The sequence below is a fragment of the Saccopteryx leptura genome, chromosome 10, assembly GCF_036850995.1.
Source record: "Saccopteryx leptura isolate mSacLep1 chromosome 10, mSacLep1_pri_phased_curated, whole genome shotgun sequence".
Lineage (NCBI taxonomy): Eukaryota > Metazoa > Chordata > Mammalia > Chiroptera > Emballonuridae > Saccopteryx > Saccopteryx leptura.
Window position 1 is genome coordinate 8,692,665 of NC_089512.1, and position 18,066 is coordinate 8,710,730.

Below are 18,066 nucleotides of genomic sequence, written 5' to 3' on the forward strand. Positions count from 1 at the left end.
TGCAAGGTGGTATCCTGGATGGGACGATGGAGGAGAAAGAGAATATTAATGGGAAAGTTGGCAGACTCCAAATAAATAGACATATTGCCAAGAGCCACCATCGTGGCCACTCACACGCAGGTTCCCATTGGATTCGGGCAGACGGTAAAGAAATGGCAGAGTCGGAGGATGGTGGGCCATTCTGTTTATTGGTGTCTCACCAAGACAGGCAAGCCACAAGAGAAGACAAGGGAAAAGCAGAAAACCTGCTTTTCCCATGAAGGACAAGGGGTCAAGGAGGCCCCTGCAATGGTGATAGCAGGAACTGAGAGAGGGCAAGCTCCCGCTCTGCCCCACTTTATAGTATAGAAATCAAAACCTTTTAATTCAATATACAAACAAGGAAGTCTCTGATACAAAGTCACTTATCTGGCCCTGGCCGGTTGGCTCAGCGGTAGAGCGTCGGCCTGTCGTGCGGGGACCCGGGTTCGATTCCCGGCCAGGGCACATAGGAGAAGCACCCATTTGCTTCTCCACCCCCCTCCTTCCTCTCTGTCTCTCTCTTCCCCTCCCGCAGCCAAGGCTCCATTGGAGCAAAGTTGGCCCGGGCGCTGGGGATGGCTCCTTGGCCTCTGCCCCAGGCGCTAGAGTGGCTCTGGTCGCGGCAGAGCCATGCCCCGGAGGGGCAGAGCATTGCCCCCTGGTGGGCAGAGCGTCGCCCCTGGTGGGCGTGCCGGGTGGATCCCGGTCGGGCGCATGCGGGAGTCTGTCTGACTGTCTCTCCCCGTTTCCAGCTTCAGAAAAATACAAAAAAAAAAAAAAGAAAAAAAAAACAAAGTCACTTATCTGAGGCATAATGGGATTCCTTGTAAGAGTACACCACTCACATCAAGCAACAGTCAAGGGTGTGGGGAAAAACTTAGTCTTAAAACTAAGCCTTAGGCTATAACTACCCAGCCTGCTTATAGCCTGTCCCCACACCCAATGCAAACTATAAACGAGCAAACATATATATCAATTTACAAACTTATTTGACCAACAATAGAGTCTGGGGTTCAGTCCATGGTAACGCACCACTGTTGGCTCTCAGGTTTTGACATGTGTACCATGATAACAAAGACGGGAACCGTGGGGGCGGGTACGTGAGGGTTGTATGGGAAATCCCTGAACGATCTTTGTAACTCTACTGTAAATCTAAAACTATGTCCAAATTAAAAATTTACTTTTTTTTTTCAAATGGGTGTTTTGGCGCAGGAAGTTCCCCTGCCTCAGTTTCCCCTGTAAAATGAGGGGAATACTCTGAGGTTTTCCCAGGCTGTGATGAAGACAGTCTTTGTGGTCAACCCAGGCTGACTCGGGCATGATGGGGTGCAGGGGTTTGGACGTGGGGGAGGGGCAAGGAGCTCAAGCTCTGCGCCCCTGGAGGGCACCTTGGTCCCACTCGTGGGGCTGACCTGGGCCTCCCGCAGCCCCCTGGCTTCCTTCATCCCCCAGTTGGGCCTGGCAGGAATTGTGGCTGCCAGGTCACTAATACCCTGTTGGGCAAATAAGTTTATAAAAATCTGTATTCTCTGGCCTGACCTGTGGTGGCGCAGTGGGATAAAGCGTCGACCTGGAACACTGAGGTCGCCGGTTCGAAACCTTGGGCTTGCCCGTGTCGAAGCTTCCTGTTCCTCCCCCTTCTCTCTCTCTCTCACTCCTCTTTCTAAAAAATCAATAAATAAAATATTTGAAAAAAAAAAGATGAGTTAAAAAAAAAATCTGTATTCTCTGGTTTTGCTCACTTTTATTGTTAAAAATGGCCGCTGCCCAGGTGAAAAGGCTAATTACCTTCTTGCTTGGGAGGGGCCGTTGTCTTGCTGATGTTTACTGGAGGGGAGATTCTGCCCCCACCACGGAGAGGTGCGGGAGGATTTCTTTTTCTCCCCTCCCTAATCTCTGGCCCTCTATGGGAAAAGCAGGTTTTTCTTGGCTTCTCCCTTCGCTTCTCTTGTGGCTTGCCAGTCTTGGTGAGACCCCCAATAAACAGAATGGCCCACCATCCTCTGACTCCGCTATTTCTTTACCATCTGCCCAAATTCAATGAGAACCTGCATGTGAATGGCCACGATGGGGGCCCCTGGCCATACACACCCAGACTGCCAAGTCCGCTTGGTCTTGAAGCTCCAATATCCTGCAATTCTGAATTCCAGGCAGGGTGACAAAAACACGGAGTGTGAGTGAGGAGAAGGGGGTGCCACCCTGCTGCCCCGCTGACGGCCGTGAGCCTGAGTGGTCACCCCACCGCCCAGGATGCGGTGGGTGTGGAGGGGGTGCTGCGATGGTGAATGCTCTGGACCTCGCCGTGGGAAGCCCTGTGTTCAGTGAATGAAACGGGGAGGCCGCTAGGCTGCGGGGGCTCTGACACTTTGGTGGCCTAGGTAAGCGAACCTGTATGCGCCTCAGGGTCATGAAATCAAATCGCTAAGAACAACCGATCACAAACAGCCAACTGGGCTTTAAGCTACAGCCAGTCAATGACTTCCTTCTTTGCTGGGCACCTTCTCCCTGTCAGCCCGGCTCCTGTCGGCGGAGCACTCCTAACCATTTCTGCCTTGATGTTGCCCGACTCGAATAGATTTTTGCTCAAGTAAACTCCTCGACATTTGCAACATGCCTCAGTTTACCTCTTAACAGTTCCAATCATGCTTCTGAGCGGCCTAGGATGCATATATTATCTGTCTATCTGCACTGCCCCCTGGAGGCAGTCCCAGGAAGGAAGGGACTTTTGTTGTGTTGGCTGGTACATCCTTGGCGGAGCCCAGCCCTCAAATGTCGGCTGAGCTGGTCGGTGTCAGGAGCCCCCGGGCTGCCCTGCCTGAGCCTCAGGGAAGGAGAGAGTGGGAGCCTGCTGTCACCCCCAGCCCCAACCTTCAGGGTCTGGCTGAGTTGCAGGAGCCTGTCAGCTTTTTATTTTCAGGAGTTAAAGCCTTCCTGAACACGACTATCAGCCCTGAGCCCTGGCGGACCTTATCACCGCCTCCCAGGCCACCTGCCGCCGGCTCAGCCCGGCTGCACCCTGAACCTTCTGATACCAGAGTCTCTGATCCCTGAAGCTCCAGCTGGACCCTGGACTGAGGTCTGACCTGACCCAGACTTTCGTCCACAAAAGCAAAGGAGAAAACCCGCAACTCTGGGAGCTGCCGGGGACTTGGGCAAGCAGGAGGCTGGCCATGGAGGACGCCCGCCTCCGGGGCCTGTCCATGGGGCATGGTTCCATTTCCCAGTCTGTGCCTCACTCTGCAGACCTCAGGGTGTGGAAGCGTTGGCTGCTGGGCCCCAAAGTGGTGGGTTCTTGCTCTGCCGAGGGGAGCTGGGTGGAGATGAGTGTGTGACGTGAGACAGACAGCAAGCTGCGGGGTCAGCAAGGGCCGAGGACACCTGACTCCATTTCTCACTTGTTTCCTCCTTCCTCCTGTGGGCCCCTTTGACGCCCCTGCTTCATCAACCACAGCTAATTTTGACTGGCAGTCATATGCTGGGGCCCTCAGGTCACAAGGGTTTGGTGCCAATTTCAGGGAAGTGGGGACATTGGCAGTATGTATTGGTAGTATTTCTGGTGTGTATGTAACCTACACACAGAAAAGTGGGTTAAAATATCTAGAGCTAGATGGGTCATCACAAAACGAACACCTTCATGTAATCAGACCCAAGTCGAGGAGAAAACCCCATAGTTACCAGCACCCTGAAGCCCTGCTACCCCTGTCCCCACCAATCGCTTTCCTGCCTCTCATGCCCAGAGTGACCACTCTCCTAGCCTGTGACATCACAGGCTAGTTTGAGCTGTTCTTGAGCTTTCTGTAAGTGCAGTCAGGTGGCGGGGTGCTCCTTTGCGTCCGCCTGCTTTTTGCTCAGGTCTGTATTTGTGAGATGATTCAGCCGTGGCATAGCAGGTAGGAGCACTTGTTCATGGGTTAGTTTATAAGATCATGATTGTTTATCCCATTTACCACTAAGAGACATTTATGGGGAACGCACTTATGAACGCATTGCTGTGAATGCTTTTGCTGCACGCGTGTACACGCTTCTGTGGGGCGTGTTCCTAGGGGAGGTGTTGCCTCGTCCTAGGCGGAGTTGTGTGGGAACTGACTTCTCCTGGCTCATGAGACCCAGCTGTTCGATTGTCAGGAGTTTGTAAAATGCTGCCCCACTCTGACCTTCCTCTCCTTGCATTCCTGTGGCTCTTGAGGCCTTGGTGCCAGTGATGAAGGGTGTACAGCCGACCTGGCTGGGCCTTGCTTTCCATGCTTACCAAAAAGGTAGCGGCAATGTGTGTGACGGCGCAACCTGCAGGAAGGGGAGGGGCTAGTCAGCAGGGGAGGACTCCGTGAAGAGGGAGGGCGGAGTGACTCATGCCTATTGTTCTGTGTCTGGTGGGAATACTATACAATTACTCATCTGTTTTTATCTATTTATCTATTTATTTATTTATTTATTTATTTATTTATTTATTTATTTTAGTGAGAATTGGGGAGGCAGAGGCAGACACCCGCACGTGCCCGACTGGGACCCACCCGGTATGCCCACCAGGGGGCGATGCTCTGCCCATCTGGGGTGTTGTTCCTTTGCAATCAGAGCCACTCTAGTGCCTGAGGCAGAGGCCATGGAGCCATCCTCAGCAGCCGGGCCAACTTTGCTCCAATGGAGCCTTGGCTGCAGGAGGGGAAGAGAGAGACAGAGAGGAAGGAGAGGGGGAAGGGTGAAGAGGCTGATGGGTGCTTCTCCTGTGTGCCCTGGCCGGAAATTGAACCCAGGACATCTACACACAGGGTCGATGCTCTACTACTGAGCCAACCGGCCAGGGCCATTCATCTCTTTCTAAATCCAGATTTAGTGATGTCCATTCATGCTAGTGGCATGGAAACAACCACAGGGGAAATTTTATACCATGGAAATTGGCAAAATGCTACCAGTCTGGGCTTAATAGAGTTATTGTTTTGCTGACTATCTGGAGTTAAATTTATGAAAATTATAGAAAAATTGTTGGAACCATACTCTCCCAGAGCCAGTGGTGAACACCTACCAGCATAGAGCATATTATGCTTGAGCAGATACGGGGTCCTCGGGTTACAACAGTCTCAATATATGACATTTCAAGTTTACGACACTCTCTCCCCTAGAAACTTAAAAAAATTGAGATGTGTTAAGGCAGATTTTGGAAGAGAAGAAGTCACCAACCTTCCAGACTAGCCTGGAACAATTCTTTAAGAAGGTAGAGAGGCCTGTAACAGATCCTGTATCCTCTGCATCAGCTGCTTCTCGAGATGAAACACCTGGAGTACAGGTCGAATCCTCTCCAGCGTCTCCTGCATGTCCCTTAGGCAATCCCGATTCACCTGACCCAGTGTCTCCAGCACCTTCTGCAGGTTCTCCTGCCTCCCCAGCTTCCTCCTCCCAGTAGGTCACTCTCTCCCACCTTGCAATGCCCCTGCCAGTGTGCCAGCCAGCCACAGGAATAAAGGTAAGGATTTTTTTTTTCCACACTCACTTTTGGTCATTTTTCCTGTTACTATAGTACAGTATACAGTACAGTATATTTATGTCCTTTTCCTTTTTCTGTGGCTTAGTTGTGCTTTTGTGTTCTAGATTATGGCTTTACAACTGTGTTAGGATAGGTAAGTGACTTAGGCTAGGGTGTGTCTCGACTTACACCAAAATTCAGGTTACGTCACTGTCATAGGAACGGAACTGTGTCGTAACCCAATGACCCCCTGTACTGCCAAATGGTTTTCCAAAAGCGGCCATTCCAATTTACATGTCTGTAACTGGGTTTTAAAACAAAAAAATTGGTTGTACTTTGTGCTCCTGTCTCCAAACCAGCAGTTTCCTAGAAACTAAGGCTGTGGCTGACACAGGCTACTTGCTAATTATTGGCAGAAGATTCTATAAGCAAGTGCTATTTCCACAGAGACACTTGCTGAAGTGTGGTCTGGGCAGGGCCGTGGGCTGCAGGGAGGAAGAGGTCACCTGGCCAACAATCAACCACAAATAAGGTGTAGCTGGTGACTTCCTGGAGGGGGGGCACTCTGTTAGCCTTGAGAGTTTGAATAGGGCAGGGAGGCACCAGGCGTCGGGGCATGGAGTGTGGCTGGGGCAGAGAGTCGGGGGCGTTTCCACTGGCAGAGGTGTCCCTGCTGTCCAGGTCTCCTGTCCTTCATGCATCAGCCCCATGACTCACCTGGCAGAAAGCCAGGACCAGGCTGTTTCTGGAGAGAAACCTAGTTCGAGGACGCCCCTGTTTTGTCCGCGAGCCTTCTCTCATGGGTTTAATTCTCACGTCTTACACCTCACTGCGCAGATTGAATTTCCAGAAATTCTTTGCCACACTGACATTTGCGGGCCACCCGGTGACCTATACAATGTAAATAAATCGTCCAAAATGCACTCAAACCCTTCTGAGGCTCATGAACGTGGCCATTGTTCTTCCTGCCACCGGGGAAAAGGTTTCCTGTTCTTTGTCACACAGAAAGGCCACGGCATGGTCAATAATCAACCATCAATAAGTTTGAGTTGTGAATCTCTCAGGGGCAGGCTCTGCCGTGCCGGGGTCCAGCCCCGGGGGGAATCCAGGGGTCCCACAGGAAGAGACGGCGTTGGCGCGAATCAAGTGAGAGAGCCGAATTCTTTTTTTTCTCTTTATTCTCTCGTTAGCATTTACTGCCAGGCATCTCTGCCAATGGCTGGTCTAGCTTTACTTTTATACACACACACTAAGTTACAATCACATGGTATTCAGAATACACTGATTAATAATTATTTTTGTTTCACTATGGTTACATATTTCTAGGTAACAGTTAATTCATTTCTATAAGCTATAAATCAGATGGTAAGTCATTCAAAGTACAGTTATACAATAACTTGAATAGCAATAACAATATTGGTACAAACTTCTAAAAGGTCAGTACTGATTAATAATTCTACCTTACCTAAGATTCTATTGTCTAGTCAAATTTTATTTATTATATTTACTATATTCATACACTAGTTAAGTTCTAACTTTATTCTTCTCAGAGTGTTCCACCACCTGCAGGTCAGGTATGCAAGAAGAAAGGAAAGTTTCTCTACTCTACCACATGAAAAGGCTAGGGAGGAAAAGTGATGGATTAAGTGAAGGTTGAAAGGTGCTCTGTGTATAGTTACTGTTTCCTACCTATTCATTAGTCACAATCTATTTTTTCTAACATGATTAATAAGAAGAAATTCTCCTACAAACTTAACCCTTTACAAGGGATATCATAGCCAGCCTCTTATGTTTATGAACCCAGTTCAAGGGGCTTACAGGCTTTTCTCTGTCTTATTTCCAAAGAAATTACTACGAATCTACAGGGAAAGCACGGTACTATTATCCCTGTGCCATAAATAATAGCACACACCCAGAAAAGGGGGGATATAAGGCCAGATTAATTCAAAAGGTCAAAGGGGGAAGTATCGTTGTGCCTTTCCTCTGCGGTGACTTTGTCAACCTGCAGCCATTGGTCTTCTCTGCTGTGACTTTGTCAACCAGCAGTTGTGGATCTTCTTCTGCTGTGACTTTGTCAACCAGCAGTTGTGGATCTTCTCCTGCTGTGACCTTGTCAGCCAGCAGTTGTTGATCGGCTCCCGACACTGCCGCAGACACGAACTGTGCAAAGAGAAGCTTCAGCCCCCTCTGCGTTCACGTGCAGGGAAGGAGCCTGCACGGCACATCCCGTCCCAGCAGGGCAGCCGAGCCGAGGGCTCGCGTGGGATGTGGTCGGCACTCTGCCTCTGCAGGTACGGGTGGGCGCAGGGGCCAGAAAGGTCAGAGTGGGGCTTTGAAGCGTGGTTCAGGAGGCTGCGGAGTTGTGAACCCCCCAAATGTGAGAACATCCATGGACATGATACAGAGCATTTCAGGAGCCTGCAGAGCTGGACAGTGTTTTGTGTTATCCTGGGGAGAAAATGGACCCTTAGACCCAAAAATATTTTAAATAAAGTTCCAGACCTATATGCTTGACTTCTGTAGTACTAGTGCCACTCTGGGTGGCAACACATCGGGGAGATTCATTTCTCACAATCCACCTGGAGGTCCAAGGGTCTGCCAGTCTGATGGTGCCCAGAGTGAACGTCTGGTCAAGCCCCTCCCAGTCTGTGTCAGTCTTCCTCCTCTCGGTTAATGCCGCTCCATCCTGCTGGCTTCGCAGGCCGAGCACCTTGGTGTCCTTCTCCACTCCTGGCCTTCACACCCGGCCTCCCTTGGGACTGTAAACACATCCCGTGGTCTCCACCTTGAAGACATATCTAGAGTCCAACCCATCCCCCTCTCCCCCACTGCCAACCCCACACTGAGCTGTCTCGTCGCTCTCCTGGATTGTTGCTGAACCTTCACAACTGTCTCCCTGCTCCTCCCTTACCGCTTTCTCTCACGCTATTCTCGGTCCCTTCCAGTGGCTCCTACCTCCCCCAGAACAAAGGCAGAAGTCCTTCCAGTTACCCACAGTTCCTGCTGCCTATAATTTCCCCCTCAGCCACTTGGTTCCAGCCAAGCCCACCTCGTAGAGGTTGCTGTAAGGTGCCAGGTTGGGGGAGTGGGGGCGGGGGGCTTCCCCTTCCTCCTCCAGAGCCGCAGCAGGTGGGAGGTAGAGTCCTCCCCCCATTTACAAGGTCTTGGGAAGACCTCCCTAGCCTGTTGTCCTCAGGGGAGGGACCAAGTCTGATTCATGTTGATGACGCCAGGACTCGATCAGGGCCTGGCCCCAGAGTAATTGCCCCATGAGGATGTTTTCAAACAAAGCGACCCCCTATTAACACGTCAGGGAGTCAGAAACCTGATTCTACGTAGCCCTACCAGGGCCGGCCTGGGGGCCACATACCCACTTTTGGGCTTGGAGATTCTATTTCTAAAATGACATCAAAGGAAACATTTAGCTCTGAGACTGTCTGATTTTCTTGGTCCAATGATTTCACAGGGGCCACCTCAAGCCAGATTATTTCCAAATCTCCTGGAAATTGCTCACTCTTTCCCTCATTTCCAAACAGCCCTCGAGTTCTGCTTCACTTACCAGCCCACAGGCCCTGCCCGCCAGTTCCGCATCCTGCAGTCACCTCTACCTTCTGCTTTTGTTTCTGCCTCCTGGTCCTCGGGCAGCCAGGTTGCCTCCTGCTGCTGCTTCCCAGCTGGGCTGCACCTTCCCTGATGATCAGGGGACGGTGGCTAAGAGCCCGCTGGGCCTGGACTCATCCGTGGTCCCTGGCAAACCTCCGTGGCCCATACCGCATTGCCTGCTGGTAGGCCAAGTCCATCACTTGTCTTTAGTCACCGACATAGTGAGTGACCTTTGGCTCTTGGGGAAGTAACCAAGTGGCCACACGGGTTCTGGGAGGGCCTTCCCTTGCAGCCCAGAGAACCTGGGAGGTGGGAGAGGGAAGACCTGAGAGGCGGGGGGCAGCAGGCTGGGAGGCGGATTAGAGATTTAGAGATTGCCAAGAGAAGCCGCTGAGGCTACTGGGAGGGGACGTTTGAGGGACTATGGGGCTGAGGGAAGAGAGGAGAATGGTGAGAGAGACAGGGAACTGTAGAGAGGGGAGGAGGCAGAGAGACACACATAGGGAAACTGAGGCGGGCAGATGAATAATTTCCCCAGATCTGGGAAGTGGGTAAGAGATAGAGCTGGCTTGAAACACCCATGTCTGAGATTCTATTTACTCCCATAACTGCCATGGCTTTTTGGGGGCCCCAGCCTGTCTAGTGAGTAAAGGAAGGGGCAAGGGGGGTCACCCGGGATGGCGGAGCGGAATGGACCGGAGGTGAAGAACTGAGCCAAGGGAAGAGGAGCACAAGGCAGGTGAAGGGACCTGGAGGGAATTGGTGACTTTGAAGACCAGATGAAGAACTCCTTTCAGCCAATAAGAAAAAGACTGACCAGTCAATTAAAAAATGGACAAGTGATCCAAAAAGCTGCATGAATATTCAGAGGCTATCTGAATATTCCCCCCCCCCCCAAAAAAATGAGAGGATGCTCAATTCCATTAGTCATCAGGGCAAGTTCAAGTTAAAACTATAAAGCTGTATCACTACATCCTCAACAGAATGGCTAAAACAAAAAGACAGACAATTCCAAGAGTTGGCAAAGGCGTGAAGCAAGGGAACTCTTGTATTGAATCTGATTGTATATTTAACTCTGTGTGCTGGTAACGGTGCAGTTCACAAATGAAGCACTGTTTGGTTGAAGGAAGACTTTCTGTTCCATAAGCTTGGAAGACCTTCCTGAGCAGGAAATAGAGACAATGCTGGTGGGAATCTAGGTTGTTACAGTTACTGTTGGAAAACCATCTGGCAGAAGTTTCTGCAGCAGCACCTATGTGCTATGCATATATGAGCACATAGGTTCACAATAGCACTGTTGTAATAGCCTCATATTAAAAATTCCTCAAATGTCTACTACTAATAGAAAAAGATAATATTTGGTATATTCACATAAACAAAGAGCACATAACAATGAAAACATAAGTACTATTTCTTTATGGACCAACATCGGGGGCATCTCCTAAACCCAATTTCTAACAAAATACCTAAGGTACAGTGTATATTATTCCACTTATGAAAACCTTCAACACTCACAATGCATACATTATGCTAGAGCTTAGGAGAGTGGTTACCCTTCGGGGTGACGACTGGAAGGGGCACGTGATGTTCCGGGGCTGGTGATGTTCTGGAGCTGTTTTCGAGAGAAGTGTTCAGATTTTTAAAACCCATCAAACTGTACACTTATGATTTGTGTATTTGTTATGTTTTGTAAGTTTCATTCCAATAAAAAGTTTACTTTTAAAAGCAGAACATGTGAGACTGGGGAATGTAGAGGCCCTGAATAGGAACATAGAACAGGGACAGAGTTCGGTGCCTTGATGCAAAAGCCACAGTGGCTTTACTGACAAAAGTCCTGAACGCAGTACTGTGCTGAACACAGCACAATAGGGATAGAATTTGCAACTCTGATTAATCAATAGGTGAGGACGTTTGAGCTACTCCCTTGTCCTTTTATCTGCTCTAAAGCAGTTCCCCTTCCTGAGTTCCTCATTCTCTTCTCTGCTTCCTGACTTCCTCATTCTGGTCCCTGCTTCTCTTTGTGTGTATCGATAAATACCCAGAAGGACTGGGAGTCAGGCCACCTCATGAAACCTGTATAAGGGACGATGAGGCGGCCTCCCCTAGGTCCCTCGGTGCACACTCCATGTGATCTCCAAATAGTCACTGTCTCCGTGACAAGTAGTGCCCTGTGTGAGGACTGAGAACAAAACTACCATGACGAGCAGTGCCCAATGTGGGGCGCTGGAATGAAACGACCTCCCAAAGCCCGGGAAAGGGAAAGGATGTCCGACACGTCCGGTGAGTGGGACACAGATGACAGAGGAACAGTCTCCGAAACATCTGCGGCGAGGTCAAATAGGTTTCAGACCAGTGGACCCCCCATTTCCCTCTCCCCACCTCTCCTTCATTTACTCTCTAGCCTGTGAAGTTTCCTGTCGCCCCGAGCAGCGTAACCGTGAGCTGCAACTCCACGGCCTCCTCCACCATGCGGGATGTAAGGTCACCGATAGGCAAATCACAAAGCTGCTTATTGTGTCAACAGTGTCCTCGGTATCCGAAAGAGAACTTAGACCTTGAAGACCGGGAGCGAATGGGGTGCTGGCTCTGAAAATGGATCCAAGGGAATCGTAGAGCCTTTAGGGCAGTGGTTCTCAACCTTTCTAATGCCATCACCCCGCAATACAGTTCCTCATGTTGCGGTGACCCCAAACCAAAAAATAATTTTGGTAGCTACTTCATAACTGTAATTTTGCTACAGTTATGATTCGGAATGTAAATACCTGATATGCGTTATGTATTTTCCAATGGCTTTGGGCGACCCCATCGGGGTCGCGACCCACAGGTTGAGAACCGCTGCTTTAGGGGGCAGGATATTTAATGACCCCATGGGACTGAGAGGGGTGAATGAAAGCAGTAACCACCACTGCCCAGTCCAGTGTCTGGCTACAAGAATACCAGGATGTCGCTCAGCGATTGGCCAGGAAAAATTTAGGAGCTGGTGTTTCCAATTGGAATTGACATGTTACTTGGGACTGCCACCTACGAAACTCCCCAGGCTCAGTGGCAAATGAAACAGAGCTGCATTTCCTATGGTTTTTACCAAGCTGCTTACAGGGCGTGGGGGGTAAAGTTCTGGACACCAAAGTCCCCACGGGCTCCTCTGCTATCTTCAGACAAGGGGCGAATGAACCTTATATATATATAGATCTTGTTAATTGTCTACAGAATGCCATCTCCAGACAAAGAGACAGTACTCAATGTCCTCGTGCTCCAACTGGCACGAGAAACTGCCAATGAAGATTGTCAGAAAGTCTTCGCCCCTTTGCGACGACAAAACCCTAACCCAGCCCAGATGACTCACACTTGTCAAAATGTAGGGACTGAATGACATCGAGCCCAGGTCCCTGCTGCCAGAAACTTGTTATCGCTGTGGCCAAGAAGGACGTTTTCAGGAAGATTGCAGGCGGAGCCTCATGGCACCTGTGTAGTGTGCCTTTTGTGTGTGCCCTGAGGGGCTAACTAAAACTTAACCTGAAAATTCCGATTGTAAGAAATCATGATGATCAGTTGCTATTTCTGGTTGTGTTCAGAATAATTGTGTTAATACAAACGACCAGGACCAGTTAAAACTGGACTTAATACTCTAACTAGGATAATATTAATTTGGCTTAAAAACAAACAAACCAAAGGGTACGTTTAGGAAGAAAAAAAAATATTTTGGTAAAGTCCATTAACACACAGTTGTGAATATCAGAAATTAGACTGGATCTTGAATTTTTTTCTGATTTTCTTGAATGTTTTGGGCAGAAGGCTCCTGTTATCATTGTTACATCTTTTGAAAGTATAAGTTTATTTCACTGTTTTGTCTGATGACAAAATTGCAACATACCCTTACCCCTAGGTTAGCAATTTGACTGGATCCTGCCACTCAGGGCCAACTAACACATCCCGGGACAACACAGGAGAGAGGGTTAGGCCGTTGCTTGGCTGGTATAAAATGCCTCTGGGCTGCAGTAAGTCCAGATGAGGAAATGTTCAAACAAAACAGTTGTTCTTTCAAAACAGTGAAAAAACCTGTTTCTAAAGGTCATGAAATATGTTCATAAAAGTATAAATCTAAAATTGCTAATTATTGATATTAACTTAGTCCTCATTGAAAGTTGAGGTTTTTGGAAATCGAGAATTCTGATTAATTGGAAAGAAATTGGATTTTTTTTTGTTTGTTTGTTTGTTTGTTTGTATTTTTCTGAAGATGGAAACGGGGAGAGACAGTCAGACAGACTCCCGCATGCGCCCGACAGGGATCCACGCGGCACGCCCAAAAGGGGCGACGCTCTGCCCACCAGGGGGAGATGCTCTGCCCCTCCTGGGCATCGCTCTGCTGTGACCAGAGCCACTCTAGCGCCTGGGGCAGAGGCTAAGGAGCCATCCCCAGTGCCCGGGCCATCTTTGCTCCAATGGAGCCTCGGCCGCGGGAGGGGAAGAGAGAGACAGAGAGGAAGGAGAGGGGGAGGGGTGGAGAAGCAGATGGGCGCTTCTCCTGTGTGCCCTGGCCGGGAATCGAACCCGGGACTTCAGCACGCCAGGCCGACGCTCTACCACTGAGCCAACCGGCCAGGGCCTTGGATGGTTTTTTAATGGTAAATGGTATAAGGTATGGAGGCATTTTTGAAAGGAAAAGGAAGAAAGTAAATCGTTCTGAAAGCTGGTTATTTCTGAATAGAGAAGAAGGGTTGTGCGGGTTGCAGAAGGTTTGTGCAGAGGGAAGAAACAAAAAGAGAAGGAACTGGGAAAGTGAACAGAGGTGAGAAAAGGAGAGGAAGGAAAGGACTTAAGAAAAAGGATTGTCCTGATAGGAAAATAAAAAGGAACTTGGGACATTTTTGAGGGTCTCAGGAGCTTGAGGGATTCACCCAAACTTACAGGTACCGTAGAAAGAGCCTTTAAAGCATCAACAGCACAAACAGAAAAGGGGGAGTCAGGAGGAGACTTGCCCCACAAGAACAATTGTATAAGGCTTTTTGTACTTTTAAGTTTTTTTTTTTTCTGTGTGGCAGAGACAGAGAGAGTCAGAGAGAGGGACAGATAGGGACAGACAGACAGGAAGGGAGAGAGATGAGAAGCATCAATTCTTTGTTGCGGTTCCTTAGTTGTTCATTGATTGCTTTCTCATATGTGCCTTGACCATGGGGCTACAGCAGACTGAGTGACCCCTTGCTCGAGCCAGCGACCTTGGGTCCAAGCTGGTGAGCCTTGATCAAACCAGATGAGCCTGCGCTCAAGCTGGCGACCTTGGGGTCTCGAACCTGGGTCCTCTGCGTCCCAGTCCTATGTTCTATCCACTGTGCCACCACCTGGTCAGGCTGTACTCTTAATTGTTTGAACATTTTTCTCATCTGGACTTACTGCAGCCCAGAGGCATTTTATACCAGCCAAGCAACGACCTAAGCCTCTCTCTTGTGTTGTACCAGGATGTGTTAGTTGGCCCTGGGTGGCAGGATCCAGTCAAATTGCTAACCTGGGGGTGAGGGTATGTTGCAATTTTCTCACCAACAGCTCCTCTTTGGATACGAGCAGGGAACATAAAACCTCATCATAAGTTGGCATCAGCCCCTAGGAAGAACTCGGTTCTAGAGATTCAGAAACTGATAGAGAGTCCACCTCCGGGAATGACCTGAAAAAGAGGAGGAGACCTAACTGGCTCCCAAGCACTCAGGGAGCGCCTGACATCACCCGGGGCACTTGGAAGCATCTGACCAGGCCTGCTGAGGAACCGCAGAACACAGGCACGCCTGTGACCGCCGAAAACCCTTTTCCATGTTTGCCCTTCACCTTCCACGGCAACCTCTGCCGCCTGTAGAAGAAATGTCCTCCCGGACCTCTTGAAGATTTGAATCGTTAGTAGATAGCTCAAACAAAAACGGGGGGTGATGTAGAGGCCCTGAGTAGGAACACGGAACAGGCTCAGAGCTCAGTGTACGCCATGCGGTCTCTGATGAGTCATTGTCTCGGCGACAAGTGCCTCATGCGAGGAACGAGAGCTAAATGACCACGACCGGGCAATATATATAGTTTTTTTAAAAAAAGAAACGTAAGGTTGGTTTGGCCTTCAAAAATAAATCAGTGCAATTCATCACAAGAGAGAAAAATCAAATGGTTCGCTTGATAGATGCCAAATTCAACATTCACTTATGTTAAAAAATGAGAATTGAAGGGCAATTCCTTAATTTACAATTATTTAATGGGTGAAATGTTGAAAGCTTTCCAACTGGGATGTCTTGATGGCCCCATCCAGCCAACATTGTGCCCAAAGTCTCTTCCATGCAAAACGATGGGAAAAAAGTAATGAAGCTCTCAGTATTGTGTTTGTGGAAATTTCCAAATAATTAGAATTAATCAGTGAATTTAACAAGATTGCTAGCTATAAGGACAATATACAAAAATAGATTTTAATACTATATATTAATAGAAAAATGAAATGAAAATAAAATATAGATGCCTTGATGACCATGTTGAATGAAGAAATCAGATACAAAGAATACATGTTGAATAATTCCATCTATATAACGTTCAGATAGATGCAGAAATAAACGATAGCTTTAGAAATTAGGATAGTAGTTCATCTTGGGGGATGGGGAGAGGTTGGAAGTGTGAGTGGAGGTCTAAGGGGACATGGGCAATGTTTTATTTTTTTGACCTTGGCTGTGGTTCCCTGAGTGTTTCTTTGGGATAAGTTGTTGAGTTGTACCTGTCTGTTTCTACAGTTTTCTGTATGAGAATCATTTAAAAAGTTTCTGAAGAGAATTATTTGGCCAGCTTGAGTGAAGTGATCCACAGAGGTCCGTTGTCAGTAGCCAGATCACAAGGGCCATGTGGTTCAAGGGTGGCCTTCTGCAGGGCAGCGGAGTGGGAAGAGGAGGAGAGAGAACAGGAAGTGTGGGAGAGAGAACAAGAAGTGTGGGAGAGAGAACAAGAAGTGTGGGAGAGAGAACAAGAAGTGTGGGAGAGAGAACAAGAAGAAAGCGATCTCTTCTCGCAGGGAGTTTACCCGAAGAATAATGGAGTGCTCTCTCTCCTCTCTCCTCCATACACACACTTAACATCTGCATTTCTCAAAAACATTGGCCTGGCCTACCTGGGCGCTCACTCAAAGTCACGGTTCCAGAGGCTTGGGAGGAACTTGGCCTCTTTTCTTTTTTCTCCCCTTCCCTTCCCTTCCCTTCCCCTCTTTCCCTTCCCTTCCCTTCCCTTCCCTTCCCTTCCCTTCCCTTCCCTTCCCTTCCCTTCCCCTCCTTCCCTTCCCTTCCCTTCCCTTCCCTTCCCTTCCCTTCCCTTCCCTTCCCTTCCCTTCTTTTCTTCTCCCCTTCCTTCCTTGGTTCCTTCCTTCCTTCCTTTCATAAACAATAGTTTAACTGAACAGTATTTCCCCTGCATGAACACAGGATATGATAAAATAAAACAGAAGCCCGACCAGAGGGTACAGTGGTTGGTGTGTGGACCTGGCTTGCTGGGAAGGCCTTGGATGATTCCAGAGGAGGAAGGATGAGCTGCCTCGAGGACAGAATGTAGTGAGAGGAGAGGAGGGGCCAGCGAGGTGTGTTGGAAGCAGTGTTAGCTCTGCGGTCTTGAAACATTTCTGAGGGACGGACCGCAGTGGGGGAGACAGGAGTCAAGGAGAGGGATCAGGAGCCCAGGGCCCTCCCGTGGCCATGGGATGAAAAGAATGCGTGAGCACAGAGGCAGGATGAAGGAACACAGTATGTTTGGGCACCGGATTGCACGTCGTGAGTGAAGCAGAAGAGGTAATTGGAAAGGACACACAGATACCGACCGAGAGCAGCCGAGAGCCTGGGCCCGCCCCGGCCAGACACGGGCGAGAGGAGCACCACAGGGAGGGGCCTTCAGAGAGGAAGGGGAAGACATGAAGGAGGGGCGGGACAGACAAGCGGAGAGAAGCTCTTTGATTGCCGAGTTTCCCTGGCAAGGGGGGCAACCATGGGCAACAGTGCTGTTGGTTCAGAGCTATGCCCCCCCAAAGCTTCTCCCTAATACCCCACAAACACCACAGAGCTCCAGGGACTTCAAGTCTCTTTTTAAGAGGGTCAACCAGGTGACCAGACATTAAAAGTCTCTTCCCAAATGTCTTTTTTTTTTCCTGGAAATGAATACTCTTTGCTCAGGATAAAGATCTGCCTGGGGGATCAAGAAAAGGGGGTGCCTGCCCCCCAACCTTCCTCTCCCTCTCAACGTGAACACACAAGAGGTTGGGGATGAGGGGCCCTTGCCCTGGACAGAACCCTGGGCCCGTTCTCGCCCGCTGTGCAGCCCGGGAGTGTAGCTTCAGGAATAACACACACTTCAGGAGTAAATGTGTGTAAGAAAGTAATCTGACTTTGGGCGAGGGGTATGCAACATAATCAATGTCAAAATACCCTGGAGATGTTTTCTCTGAACATATGTGCCCCGATTGATCTGTGTCACCCCATTAAAATGAATAAATAAAATAAAATAAAATAAAAAGGAGTAAATGGCACAGCCACGAGCAAGCACCTTCTAAAGGGGCCGGAGCTGGTGCTACCTTCACTTCTGGTTTGGGTCGAACCCAAGTAGAGGGAGGGGGAGCAGGAGAGGATCCAGAGCTGGGAGGGGCGGGAGAGGGAAGTGAAGGGGGCGTCCCTGGACAGGCCCGGGCTGCTAAGGACCCCTGTAGAGACACTCACGACCTGGGCTGGCCACTAGTCCACTAAGATGAGAGCATCTCTGGCCTTGAGAGGGGGGTGCTCTAGGGCTTGGGGGGCCCCGGCTCCTGTGCTCGCAGCTCAGCACAGGGGTTTCCCTGGTGGGCTCTCTCCTTATCTTTGCAAGCTGATGTGGGCTCCAGGGAGGAGAGAGGCCTTTCTGTGGAAGTTGGTTCCCACGTCCTCGCAGCAGAGTGCTGGGGGCTGGGGGTGATCAGGGAGCCCCCACCTCAGCCTTTCCTACCCACTCCCTGCTGCTGTCCT

General features: G+C 49.5%; 1 non-coding gene across 1 annotated transcript; it reads left to right on the forward strand.

Annotated features, from left to right (window-relative positions):
* The first annotated feature begins 411 nt into the window (after positions 1–411).
* On the forward strand, positions 412–486 carry TRNAD-GUC (transfer RNA aspartic acid (anticodon GUC)). Its single transcript has one exon. It is a non-coding gene; the product is annotated as a tRNA-Asp (tRNA).
* The last annotated feature ends 17,580 nt before the right edge of the window (positions 487–18,066 follow it).